Consider the following 13065-nt stretch of genomic DNA (forward strand, 5'->3'; position numbering starts at 1 on the left):
TGATGAGTCACAATCCTAAAGTAAAATGCAAAAAGGTAAACAGCTAACATAAAGAACTAAAAAGAATTATTTCCTGTAGTGTAGCAAACACGGAAGAATTCATCTGGAGTGGCCACCAAAGTAAAATAGGATTGATTGGCTAGAAAAACAGAGCAGTATCTTATTTAGAAGAGAGAATGACAGATTGATGAGGCTGAAAATTTAAGACATGTATTGGACAGGGACTTAGAGGCCAAACTGCCTTTTCCGTACAGCAATTACCTATGGCCTTCTAAGTGAGAAGAACTAAGTCCAACAGCACAATGGAGTATGAACAGTAGATAGCTCATCTATACTACATAGCAAATGGATCAGTTTTTCACTCCATGTTATTCAATATCTATATGAAGTCATTGGAAGAACTGGTGAAACATGGGATGAAGTTCAGATCACACCAAACAGAAAAGCACTTTTAGGTCCAAAATAAACAGCACATCACCCAGCATTCTCACTGTTCAGCCAAAATGAACACCTGTGCGTAGAACAGCTGGCTAAAACTGAACTGGCAAGATGGAGGGGATGCTGGTGAGAAGAGGGAAATATTTGGAAGAACTCTCTGGAACGAACCTGATTGTCAAGTGCCTCTGCCATATGATTGTTACTTGGTCTGAAACTGTGGGGTCCTTTTGGACTGTTCAGTAATTTGAATAGTCAAATAGCTGTGAAAGCCAACAAAATTTCACTTCCACTCACAACTGACAAGATGATGTGCCCTATCAGGTTACTCAGAGACCAGGCCTGAGTGATTCATGCATTTGTGATCTCTACATATGAATATTGAAACTCGTTCAGCCTGGTCCTTTGTCTGGTTCCATCCCTTTTGCATGGTTCGAGAGGCAGTAAGGGGACAGAAAGCTGGCCAACTGCACTTGGGCTATCATCCCAGCATGAGGAAGATTGTCAGAGTGCACTACTCTCTGACCCTGGGTTATCAGAATTATTTGTAGGGGTTAGGGATGGAAAATGCTTTTTAAAAATGTTAACCGGTTAAACTATATATTTAACCAGTTAACCATCCCGCTACATTGTGCTGGAGATGGGGGGCTATTCCAGACCAGCTATATAGGGCCCATTGTACCATGCCGCAGGCTGCTCCAGTCTGGCCAGGCACCCATTAATTGGTTATCCCAGTAAACATGCCAGTAAGCAATGCTTAGCAGGTAATTGGTTAACCATGTATCCCCCTTTACATCCCTCGACTAAAGTTCTGAGGCTGCTCTATTTTCTCTAGTTGTCCTCAAGATTAGAAGGGTAGAAAAGTGGCAGAAATCTGCCCATGTCCCCTCTTCCCTTTGGGCATGCCAAGCAGTGTTCAGCCCACCTAAGGATCTGGCCCTTTATGAACCAGAAAAATCTCCAACTCGTAGCAGCAGCTTATCTCCTTCATCGCATAGATTACCCACCCTGTTCCCTGCATTGGTTCTCCATTGTTTGTAGTCTAGTTCACAGTCTTGGATATAAGTGGGATTGTCCTTGCACAGTTGAGTAATTGTCTTGTGCTCTGCAACCACGATTTCCCATGACAGTAGGATGCCATTCAAGAAATGTCAACCAACGGAACACAGAAATTCCACAGCATCTTGGTTAACCTATGGAACTCACTGCTAAAATAAAGTAGTCACGACAAGTCGAAGCCTCACCACCTAAAGAACTAATTGCAAAATTTCTTTTTTTAAAACTTGGCTTCCCTTCAATATATTCTACACACAAAAATCCTGCAGATGAATAAAGGTATTTTTCTGTGCAGGCTGGGAAGGAAGAAAATGAGAGTCAATTAGTAACAGTGCTGTTGAACACTCTGGAGGTGCCCAGCTATTTCATTCATTTGTAGACAGACACTTGCCCAGGTATATGTTGTTATATTTCCTAAGTTTCAAAGTTGGTTATGACAGCCCCATAAAATAAGGTTACTAATCTGCCAGTAGAGCTCTTCAAGATGTGTGGTCCCTGTTGGGATTCCAAACTGTGTATGCCCATGCATGCCATGCAACCATAACAGTTTTGTAGCTGCGTCCATTGACCTGCACGTGTATCTTCCTCATGTCCACAGCCAAAGCTATGAGAGGCTATGTGGGTTGATGCTGTCTAGTATCCCTCTTACCGCTAAGCAGTGTAACCCATAGCAGAGATGGAGGGTGGGTATTAGAATGCAAATAGGGACTACACATCTCAGTGAATCTCTTTTTACAGGTAAGTAACCTCCTTTTCTTCAAGTGAGGATTTGTATATGGATTTCAAATACTGGTGAGCAGCATGGAAGTGGGGGTGAGAATTGGCAAGAAATTATAGTCTACAAGACTATGTGGTGAATGGCTCTCTCTGTAGCTGGAGCAAAGACACAGAGGTAAAGATGTGGACAGAGTTCTGCGAGGCGAGCCAACATGGCAGAGTGCTCCCAGGTGGAGTGACTCCAGGAAGCAGACGTATCTTGGAGACAGCATAGCATTTGTGTATGCAACACTAGATTCATTTGGAGATGTGCTACAAAGAGAGGGCTTGTCCCTTACAACATTCTGCAATAGCAATGAAGAATGTGGGTGAAGTGTGAAAGGCGTGAGTGTGTTATCAATAAAAGGCTAACAACTCAATAGTAGATGTTGAGAGTGCAGAGTTCCGCCTTGCAGGAGGCAGGAGATTAGGACAAGAAGTACAGGAGGTGGATGCATTGGAAGAGATGGAATGCAGACACCACCTTAGGCATGAATTTAGGTGGCAAGTATAAGGAGACATTGCCTTTGAGGAAGAAAGTGTAGGGCAGAGCTACTCAACATGAGGCCCACGGCCCGCTTGTTTGTGGCCCATGTTGCAGATTGAGTTTACGCAGGGCTCAACACATGGCCTGTGGGTAGGATCCTTTGAACATGGCCTCCACTGGGAACATGCTCCACAATGGCAAGGCATCTCCCAGGCAGGGTGAGCATTGAAAGACATAAGCGGACAGGCTGGTTGGAACAGATGGGTATAGGGTGTCAGCATTTCTAGCCCCCAGGGAAGAGGTGCCAGGAGCGCTAGGGCATTGTGGGAAAGAAGCTATTTGCATCTATTTGCATATATATTTGCATGTTTATGCAACCACACTTAAGTTGCGGCCCTCAGCTTGTGCTGTATCATTGTGGCCCCCAGGGCTTCCAAAGTTGAGTAGCCGTGGTGTAGGGAGAGGTCAGCCATTACAGACACCAATTCATTACTGTGTTATGCCAATGTGTCACCCACCAAAAAGATCACCTTCACCGAATGCTGGGAGAAAGAGAATATTGTGAGGGGTTGATTGGTAAGGACAGAGAGAGCGATGTTAAGGAACTAGGAAGGGATAGGTTAGTGCAGTATTTCTCAACCTTTTTTTTTATCAAGTACCCCTTTAAAAAAATTATAAGTACCCCCAGAACCTACAATTTTCAGACACACAATTTTTTTTTTTTTACTATTGCAACACATTTGTTTAAACAACTTAATTGTAGCTGGGTGGGCGATGACATTTTTGGGTGTAAAAAATACAAAAAAAATAAGACTAAGACAAAACAAAAATTCAGTTTTCACCAAATTTCAGTTGTGTTGACATACCCCCTAGACTTCTCTCCAGTACTCCTAAGGGTACTCATACCACTGGTTGAAAAACACTGGGTTAGAGCACCAGTGGAAAGATGTTGAGCAAACCTTTGAGGATTTGAACAGTGTCTGCTGAATGAAGATAGTGCCTTCCTCCCTCCAATGGACAGTTGCTCTGAGTGCGAACAGGAGGACTCATATGGAACTGTGTGTGAGGCCCAATAGTTTGAGAAGTGTAGTCAAGGAGAATAGGAATGAATATGGAGTCCAGGGAGTACTGGTGGCAGTAATCCCAGTGGTGAATTGTTTCCATTTTGTGTGCTAGCATACCATGGTAGACAGACTGCTGCTTTGTGTGAGGATCTCATGCATTGGGGTGGCACATGTCCTGTCTACTCCATGCAAATACTAAACTGTAAGGTGGCATGGGCTCAGGTTGGGATGTAGCAGTATTCTTAGTTCCTACATGGAGAAGTAGAAAGGGGTAGCAGTCCAAAAGTTTGATCAGTCTCGAAAGAGTCTCAGTCACATCCTGAATTCTAGCTCTAGGTAAGCAGCATACTTCTTGAGATTCCTCCACCGCCATCTTCTCTTCCCTGTCCAATCCATGCCACTTTTCCAGAGGCTTGTAGGAGAGCCCAGGCCCATCCCCTACTCCAGGTTCCCTACTCAAGAACCAATCCCCTACTCAAGAACCCTCTAATCAGCAGCCAAGCTCTGCATCATAAACCTTGCTGCCTTTTTCCTGAGCCTTTTTCTACGCCCTATCCGCTATCCAGACTGGCTACGGATTCCTTTCCTGCAGCCCCTTTCTATTCCCGGCTTCATAGCCCTACCTGTTCCTTCCCATCTGGGATCCATCATTATTCAGGTGGGAATTAGCTGGCCTACATAACATCAGCTATAGCATATGCCTTTAATTGGTCTCTCCTGTACCTTATGAATCCATTTTAGGCTTGTGTGGAGTGAAAGCCTCACCACAAAAAAGCCACATCAGAAAAATGGAGAATGATAGAGGATACTATACAACAGCAACCAAAAAGGTATTAAACAAAAGTAGCTTCTTGTATTCCAGAAGCCAAGGGTTATTTCCAGTGGAAGAAGCAGAATATTAAGAAGGGTCCTTGAGGCCAAGAGTTGGAACTAATGCCAACAATGACAATTTAAAGAGAGCAGTTTGCAGGCGCAGGGCCTTTATTATATCTGATTCCACCACTTATTTCTCTGTGTTTCTAAAATGTACTTTGTTCCAAAGCTAATACAATGCACACTATTAGGGTTAGTGCACACTGATGCCCTGTAACCATATCAGACAGTGACAACTCGTTTTATGTATTATCAGTCAGTAGCAGCAACAGAGCAGTTTTTCCTATTTTTCAACTAGCATAAATCTGAACATTGATCACATTCAATTCATGAGACAGAACAGGTATTTCTTCTGATGGAGCATCATTCCTTTAATCTAATGTACGGTGGAGTGCTGCTTTATTGCTCCCTCTTTTTTTCCTTTCCCTCTTTTTTGTTTTGTTTCAAAGACTTACTTTTAAGTATTTATTTTAGTATATGAAACAGCTGTTTCATAGTAAGATGAACTTGGCAACTCTGAGGCATCAAAGCTTGTGTGAGTTTTGTAAGGTATGATTTATAGCTCCCTTTTTCTTGAACAGCACATGTAAAAGCCAAGAGTATATAATCCTTTTGGATATCAAGACTCCAAAAGTTCTATATCCAGCCAATAGCCAGCCTGAGGCAACCCGCCCAACACATTTTTGTTATGTTTTGGCAGCATTATGTTTCCTTACAGGGCTGACATAATCCTGGAATATTACAGAATAACCCTATTTTTCATATTTAGCCAGCTCCATACAGTCGAGCACTTAGTTCACTGAAAGAAGATGACATCTGAAATACATTTTAAAAATAAAATGTTGTTTTTTAAATTAAAAGAGATTTCAATGAATCTCAAATAAAATAGAATTTTGCAAGTAGGAAAAAAAAAGTTTTCACATGGAGCACTTTCATATAACCACAACTATAAAGCTGTGTAGTTTCCCTAAAACATCATTTTATAAATACTGCTTAAGCTTTAATTTTGGCACACAGCTTCTGATAGGAGTATCTTATTTACCTATTTCTACATCTGTTGCTTTCCTTTTTTGTTTACAGCTTTTTGTTCATTTTCTTTTAGTGCTACTTGGTCATTAGCAACATAGTCCATTACAATTGTTCTTAATCGGAAAAATCATGTATGTGTTTGTTATTCTGTTTCAATATGAACATAAAATATATTTTTACCATTTTTAAAGAAACTAAACAAAAGCATGACAGCATCAATTTTTTTCAAAGCAGCAATCCTGTCGGGGGGCCTAAAGACTGAAACACTGATAATTTGCCTTGCAAAGAATGTAATGAAAGCACAGAACACTGTTAAAATGAATATATTAAAAAAACATATTGCATAGAACTCAATTCTGCTCACTTTTTCCCCAGAGGCATTTACTGCTCTGCAGAACTGAGTTCTTAGTATGATGCTCACATGGATCTTCTTGAGTGCAACTGAAATTCTGGAAGGGTTGCATGAACACAGTTACTATATGCAGAATATTCAATCAGGGCTGGATTAAGGGAGGGGCTAGCTGGGCAGCTGCATGGGGCGCCAACCTATGGGGGGCATCTGATGGCAGCTGTAAGGGGTGCTGCGCGCCCGGCCGCACAGCATCCCTTAGAGCTGCCATCAGGTGCCCGGGGCTGTGCGGCACCCTTTAGAGCTGCAATCAGGTGCCACGTGCCCGACTGCAGCTGAAAGAGGCGCAGTGCACCGGGGGGTAGGGCCACGCATGCACCATGTGCCCGGGGGCAGAGCCACACATGCATCATGTGCCCGCTGCCCGGGGCTGCAGGAATGGCTTGAGCCAGCCCTGTATTCAAGTAGTCGAGTTTGTAAAATGTGTAGGATATAAATGTGCAGTGACTTGATTTTAGTGCCCCGTTTGGCTCAATTAAGGTGCGTTTACACAGCACAGTTATTTCAAAATAACAATGCGAGTGTCTACATGGCAATTCCTTTACTTTGAAATAAATTTGAAATAACAGATGGCTTATTCCAACTTCTGTAAACTTCATTCCATGAGGAATAACGCCTATTCTGAAATAGCTATTTCGAAATAAGGCATGTGTAGACGCTCCACTGCTGCTATTTCAAAATAGCTCCTCCCCAGGGCCATTCAAAGTAATTACTCCCCAGTGCCTCTTGGGCCTCTAAATCGAAGTAGCACATCCACATTAGGAAAGCCTGCCTCGGACTAATTTTGAGGCTTCCCTGTAGTGTAAACACGCTCTTTTGAAATAAGCTATTTCAGAGTATTTCTTCCAGAATAGCTTATTTTGAAATAAGTGTGCAGTGTAGATGAACCCTTAGGGAAGTATGATCTAGTACTTTAGTTCAGACTGAGCTACTCAAAAAGGAGCACACTTTGAACTTGGGACAGGAGGATGGGTTTATGTAGCAAATCAATAACTCTTCATTTTATTCATTAAGGAGGAGCAATGGATTCCACAATCCTTCAGGGAGGATAGTGGCTGGAGCCTAGGACTTGTGCACCTGATAAGTAGAGTAGTAATGAAAAGTGGGGAAAATAAGGGTAAAGATCTTTCATACTCACCAAAAGGACAGAGCATTAGATCTATGGGAAGTACACACATGAAACCTGTGTGTCTATATGGACTTTGCTAAATATATTAAGATACCAATTGAAAAAAAATCCCACTGATTTTTGGCAGATAGATTTGTCCTTCTGTTTTCATAAAAATTAACTGTCAGATACCAGACCAGATCTGAACAGAAGAGATGATGCATTTCTCAGGAATGAAAACCATCAAGCTTGATACCACTGCAAGCATAAAAAGTACTATTTTGGTCAACTACTGCCCAACTCAGATTCCTGATCTCTAACTCATATTCAGAGCTTGAAGGATTAGTTCCATGCAGTGTCAGCTTACTAGTGACAAAAAAAGATTGCTAATGAAGCAAGCCTCTTAGGAGGTGGAGAATCTTTAAAGATAATCCTTTTCGCTGCAGGGAAGCACTTCTCTTTCAATTAATACACTTCCTTTCACAAACCAAAGAGTTCTTAGGGGACAGAAAAGCATGTGGGCTTCTGTATTGCCAATCTATCCCATCGCTAGGGGAATTTTGATTCATTCTAGGCATTCCCCTTTTGGTTTTGGTTTGCAGTATTCATGGATAGGGCTTTAAGTATCTATCTGCCAAATATTTAACAGGCTTAATCCATCCTGTCACAGGGAGCTGGCATGACTACAGCTTTCCATCTGAACTTAGAACAAATACCTGATGGCCTGTGGCTACATAATTTGAAGGAATCACTATCCAAATCTACAGATGAAGTCATTGGCACATTTGCAGAGCTTCTCAGCACTGTATTTGACATCAAGGTAGAAAGGGTCCAGGTCGTACTTGTTTTATAATGGTGGTAAATCCTATCACACAGCCATTCAGCCATTCTTTTCTCATCTGTGAGGAGAGTTTTTTTAATCAAGGCTTGGAACTGGCTCGTTCTATAAAAGTGGTGTATATGTATGTATGCAGTAGAGAAGAAGTATCAATAATTACTACGGTGAAAGAGAGTATAGGTGTTGCTGTGACTGACAGACAGCAAGCTCTGCTGGGAGAAATTAATGTCTCATGTTCAGCGGATCAAGGCCCTTGTTTGCTTTAGGCAAAGCAAAAGTTATAGTTGTGTTTAGCTGCACTGACAAAAAGAACAAAATAGCCCTAAACTTCGTTGTCACACTGTTCATGATATGCAGACGCATTGTTTTCAGCAAGCTCCCTACGTTTCATATGACAGGACTACTATAAGGAATAACATTCTTTACTTGCCTCATACACGTGGCATGAGGTGTAAACCAGCGTTAACCATTCTCAATATATTTTAGTGCTTGCAAGTGCTCATGCACAGGGTTATAATATACAAAGCTTCTTTGGTTCTATTGGGCTTGATTCTGATGTACACTAAGACCACTTTACTAGAGTGGTGTAAACTAGGTTTACTCGCATTTTAATGCTCCCAGGCAGCAGTTCCCATTGTTCTCCATGATTTCACAGCTTCACAATCACCTCCCAACCACATAATTAAGCATCTCCTTAAAAAATAAATAAATAAAATAAAGCTCCAATTAAAATGTGGATGTTCAACATGGTCTTTACCACCTTATACAATGGCCTTTATATATAACATATCTCACACATGAATAATCTACTCTATTATAACACAAGCCTTATTTTATTTATACAATGGCCTCCTTACACTGCAAAAGCAGCGCTTGAGAGTGTGAAAATGGGAGTAAACAGAGTTTACATTAAGGTCACTTTACACTGCTCTAGAAAAGCGGTCTTAGTGTAAATGAGAATCAAGTCCAATAGAACCAAAGAAGCTTTGTGTGATTTATTTGTGCATGACCACCTGCAAACTAAAATAAATGGAGAATAGTTAAAGTGGTCTACTTCTCATCAGGTTCTCAATTCATACCTTAGGAACAATCACGAGCCATTTACCATTACCAGTTAGGGATGTCAGCTACTGTGTAATTGAACAGTTGTATAACTGCATGAAATTTTAGCAGTTACATGCCTATTCAATAGTACCCAGGGGCAGGGCCAGCAGCCAGTGTGCACTGGCCACACTCCTGGGGAGTCCCAGGCCACTCCGCACTGTTGTCTCTGTATCAGGCAGTTTAAAACCAGCTCTCCATGCAGACCAGCTGTCTAACTGCTAACATTTCTTGCCACGGACCCCCCTCCTTTGCCTCCCCTGTGCTGCTGCCTCTTTAGGAGGCAGAAAGGGGGGAAGGCAAATCTGCAGAGATGGCACACGCAGGGACCTTGCTTGAAAGCCTACCCTCTCACCCTCCATGCTGCTGCTTCTCTATCAGAGGCAGCATCATGGGGGTGTGGGGACTGGTGGATCCAGTGCTCGTAGGGAGCCTGTTTAAAGCCAGCTCCTCACAGGCACTGGCTCCTGCTCTCCCCAACCTTGCTGCCTCTAATACAGAGGCAGCATAGGGTGGGGGAGTGCATGTAGTAAGAAAGATTAACTGATAAGCTGAGTTTTCTCAGTTAATCATGTAGTCGACTACACATTGGCATCTCTATTACCAACAGAAGAAAAGGTTAAAACGTGGAAACTGAACAATTAAAAGCTGCTAACAGTCACAATAGTGCAAAATCCAAATTTCTCCATGTTTCTGTGCCAGTGTTAGTGTTGCTAGAAATATTTACTGTACTACTTTGAAGGGCCCTTTCATGTAAGTTTTTCCAGCTGCCTCAGTCTCTTCATCTACCACATATGCTATAGATGCAGGGAGCATAACTATCTGATGGCTAGATTGTTGAAAAACATGATTTTTTTGAAAAAATGTTAAGTGATTTCTGTCCTTACCTCACTTCAATTTCCCCATCTATAAAATTTTCCCTCCTTTTTAGGTACTTGCAGATCTAGTGAGGAGTGCTATGTAGCAGCCGGGTATCATTATTATTACGGAAATATTATCTAATACTATATATAATCTTTTTCATCTTGTTTCAGATTTGTAAAGAGAATTATCTATGCAATAAAACTCTGTTCCAAAAAGCACCTTCAAAAAGGAGCCAGCATTTGCCATATCTAAAAGAACACAGGTCTCACAGTCTCACCCTGTCTTGCAGTCACAGAAACCAAAAGCTACAGAGGACAACACAGAGGAGCTGAGACTGACCCCTGAAGCGAATAGGCAACTGACACTGGAAAGATATCAAAGCTACACTGACTCTGTTGGTGGCACTGTGACCTTACGCAGCAAATGAAGATGTTGGTGATTTTTTCAATAATGCATCTACAACACTGGAAAAGCATATGATTGTTTTTCCTGAAAAAGCAACATATTAATACTGTAAATCTGTCTGGTTTCCGTCAGGACAACATTAGTGTCACTGAAAGAAAAGGAATACAGTGCTGTCTGGATGGCATGATTTCTCAAAGGGGACATTATAAACAATGAGTATTTATGAATGGACACCACTTGGAAAGAGAGACTAGATTTACCTACGGAGATGAGGGAAAGAGAGAGATGGGGAAGTATGGAAGGGAAAGGAATACAGGAAAGAATTGGGCACATTCAAAGGAAGATTGAAGAAAATTAAAAAGAAAAAAAAATAGAACTAACATGCTGTTTGCTGCCATTTATCTGTACATATCTCGGTCCTGTCTTTGGATTAAGTACTTCGGGGCAGGGACTGCATACTACTGTGTCTTGGTACAGTGAATTGTACAATGAGCCTTACTCTTATTTATCCATGGTAATAAACATTACTACAATATTTTTAGATAGGGATTGTTCATTTCATTTTATTTTAAATGTATTTCTCCTGTAGGAAAGAATTGATCCAAGCTGTTCTGTGCCCATCGTCGGTCAGTGACTGGCCCAGTGTTTATAGGCAGTCCCCGAGTTACGCGGATCCGACTTATGTTGGATCCGCAGTTACAAACGGGGCCCGTCTCCCTAGTCTCCAGCAGACCAGGGAGAGGAAGCAAAGCGGCGGAGCACGCAGGCAGCGGACAGCCCAGACGCGTCTGGGCTGTCCGCTGCCCGCGTGTTCCGCGGCTTTGCTCCCCGTCCCCCTGGTCTGCAGACCAGGGAGACGGGGAGCAAAGCAGAGCAAAGCCGCGGAGCCCGAGGGCAGTAGGACAGCCACGGTACGTCTGGGCTGTCCCGCTGCCCCGTGCTCCGCGGCTTTGTTCCGGACACCTGTGGTACAGCAGCTGGGGCGCTGCCGGTTGGTCCCGTAGCGCCGCTCTGGGCGCTACGGGACCAACCCGGCAGCACCCCAGCAGCTCTGCCCCAGGCGTCCTGATTCAGCCACTGCTGTTCAGTTTCAGCAGCGGCTGAATCAGAACGCCTGGGGCAGAGCAGCTTGGGTGCTGCTGGGTTGGTCCAGTAGCGCCGAGGAGCGGCGGCGCTACTGGACCAACCCAGCAGCACCCCAGCTGCTCTGCCCCAGGCGTCCCCATGTCAGCCGCTGCTGAAACTGACCAGGGGCTGACTACAGGAAGCCCCTGCCCCGGGCTTCCTGGAATCAGCCGCTGATCAGTTTCAGCAGCAGCTGACTTGGGGATGCCTGGGGTTCTTAAATTGAATCTGTATGTAAGTCAGAACTGGCATCCAGATTCAGCCGCTGTTGAAACTGATCAGTTTCAGCAATGGCTGAATCTGGACGCCAGTTCCGACTTACATACAGATTCAACTTAAGAACAAACCTACAGTCCCTATCTTGTACGTAACCCGGGGACTGCCTGTATTTCAACCCATTATAAGCCAAGGGAGGAGAGGGAGGAGAATATCCAGGTTAATTATGTTTCTTCGAATGCAGGAAAGGGAAGAAAATATCTTGTCAGTGATGAGCAGCTAATAAAGGACTATTAAAGCAATCATAGCCCTGTGGGGGAGAGAAGAAAGACACTTTTGAGGTGATCGTGTTTGTTAATGATTAAGGGAAAGAAAATCTATGGGATGTGAAGAGGATAAAAAAGAAGCTTTTCAGAGAGAATGTTGACCTGGGACAAGACCCCTTATAGTGAGGGGAGGAGACAAACTGTACTTTAGCCCCCTGTTGGAAATCACTGTCTCCATGACATCTCCAGTTCTTGCTATCTGTTCCTACAAAATATACCTCCAGTAAAAAGTGTGATTTAAGGCTAAACACCACATTTGTTCAGAATTGAGTAATGCATTATGTTTCAAGTCGACCCATTCATTCAATGTGACTTCTATAACAATAAGTTATTCCTCATCATGAAGAAGGATGGCAGGAACTAACCTAGACTTTAGTAAGACATTTGATACGGTCTCGCATGATATTCTTATTGATAAACTAGGCAAATATAACTTAGATAGGGCCACGATAAGGTGGGTGCATAATTGGCTGGATAACCGTAGTCAGAGAGTTGTTGTTAATGGTTCTAAATCCTGCTGGAAAGGGATAACAAGTGGAGTTCCTCAAGGGTCTGTTTTGGGACCCGTACTGTTCAATATCTTCATCAATGATGTAGATATTGGGATAGAGAGTACGCTTATTAAGTTTGCAGATGATACCAAACTTGGTGGGGTTGCAACTTCTTTGGAGGATAGGGACATAATTCAAAATGACCTTAGCAAGTTAGAGAAATGGTCAGAGGTAAACAGGATGAGGTTTAATAAAGAGAAATGCAAAGTGCTCCACTTAGGAAGGAACAATCAGTTCCATACATACAAGATGGGAAGCGACTGTCTAGGAAGGAGCATGGCGGAAAGGGATCTAGGGGTCATAGTGGACCACAAGTTGAATATGAGCCAACAGTGTGATGCTGTTGCAAAAAAAGCAAATATGATTCTAGGTTGTATCAACAGGTGTGTTGTAAGCAAAACTCGTGAAGTCATTCTGCCGCT

General features: G+C 42.9%; 2 long non-coding RNA genes across 6 annotated transcripts in view; one reads left to right on the plus strand and one right to left on the minus strand.

Moving 5' to 3' along the window:
* LOC102448719 (uncharacterized) overlaps nt 1–10971 on the plus strand; it is a 55987-nt gene extending 45016 nt beyond the window's left edge. For all 5 annotated transcript variants that reach the window (XR_012901616.1, XR_012901620.1, XR_012901619.1 and 2 more), the window contains one exon: nt 10191–10971. This is a non-coding gene — a long non-coding RNA (uncharacterized LOC102448719). The remainder of the gene's footprint in view (nt 1–10190) is intronic.
* The window catches only part of LOC112545575 (uncharacterized), a 132942-nt gene that overhangs the window by 56852 nt on the left and 63025 nt on the right, over nt 1–13065 (minus strand). The gene's annotated exons all lie outside the window — the stretch shown is intronic.

The sequence above is a fragment of the Pelodiscus sinensis genome, chromosome 2, assembly GCF_049634645.1.
Source record: "Pelodiscus sinensis isolate JC-2024 chromosome 2, ASM4963464v1, whole genome shotgun sequence".
Lineage (NCBI taxonomy): Eukaryota > Metazoa > Chordata > Testudines > Trionychidae > Pelodiscus > Pelodiscus sinensis.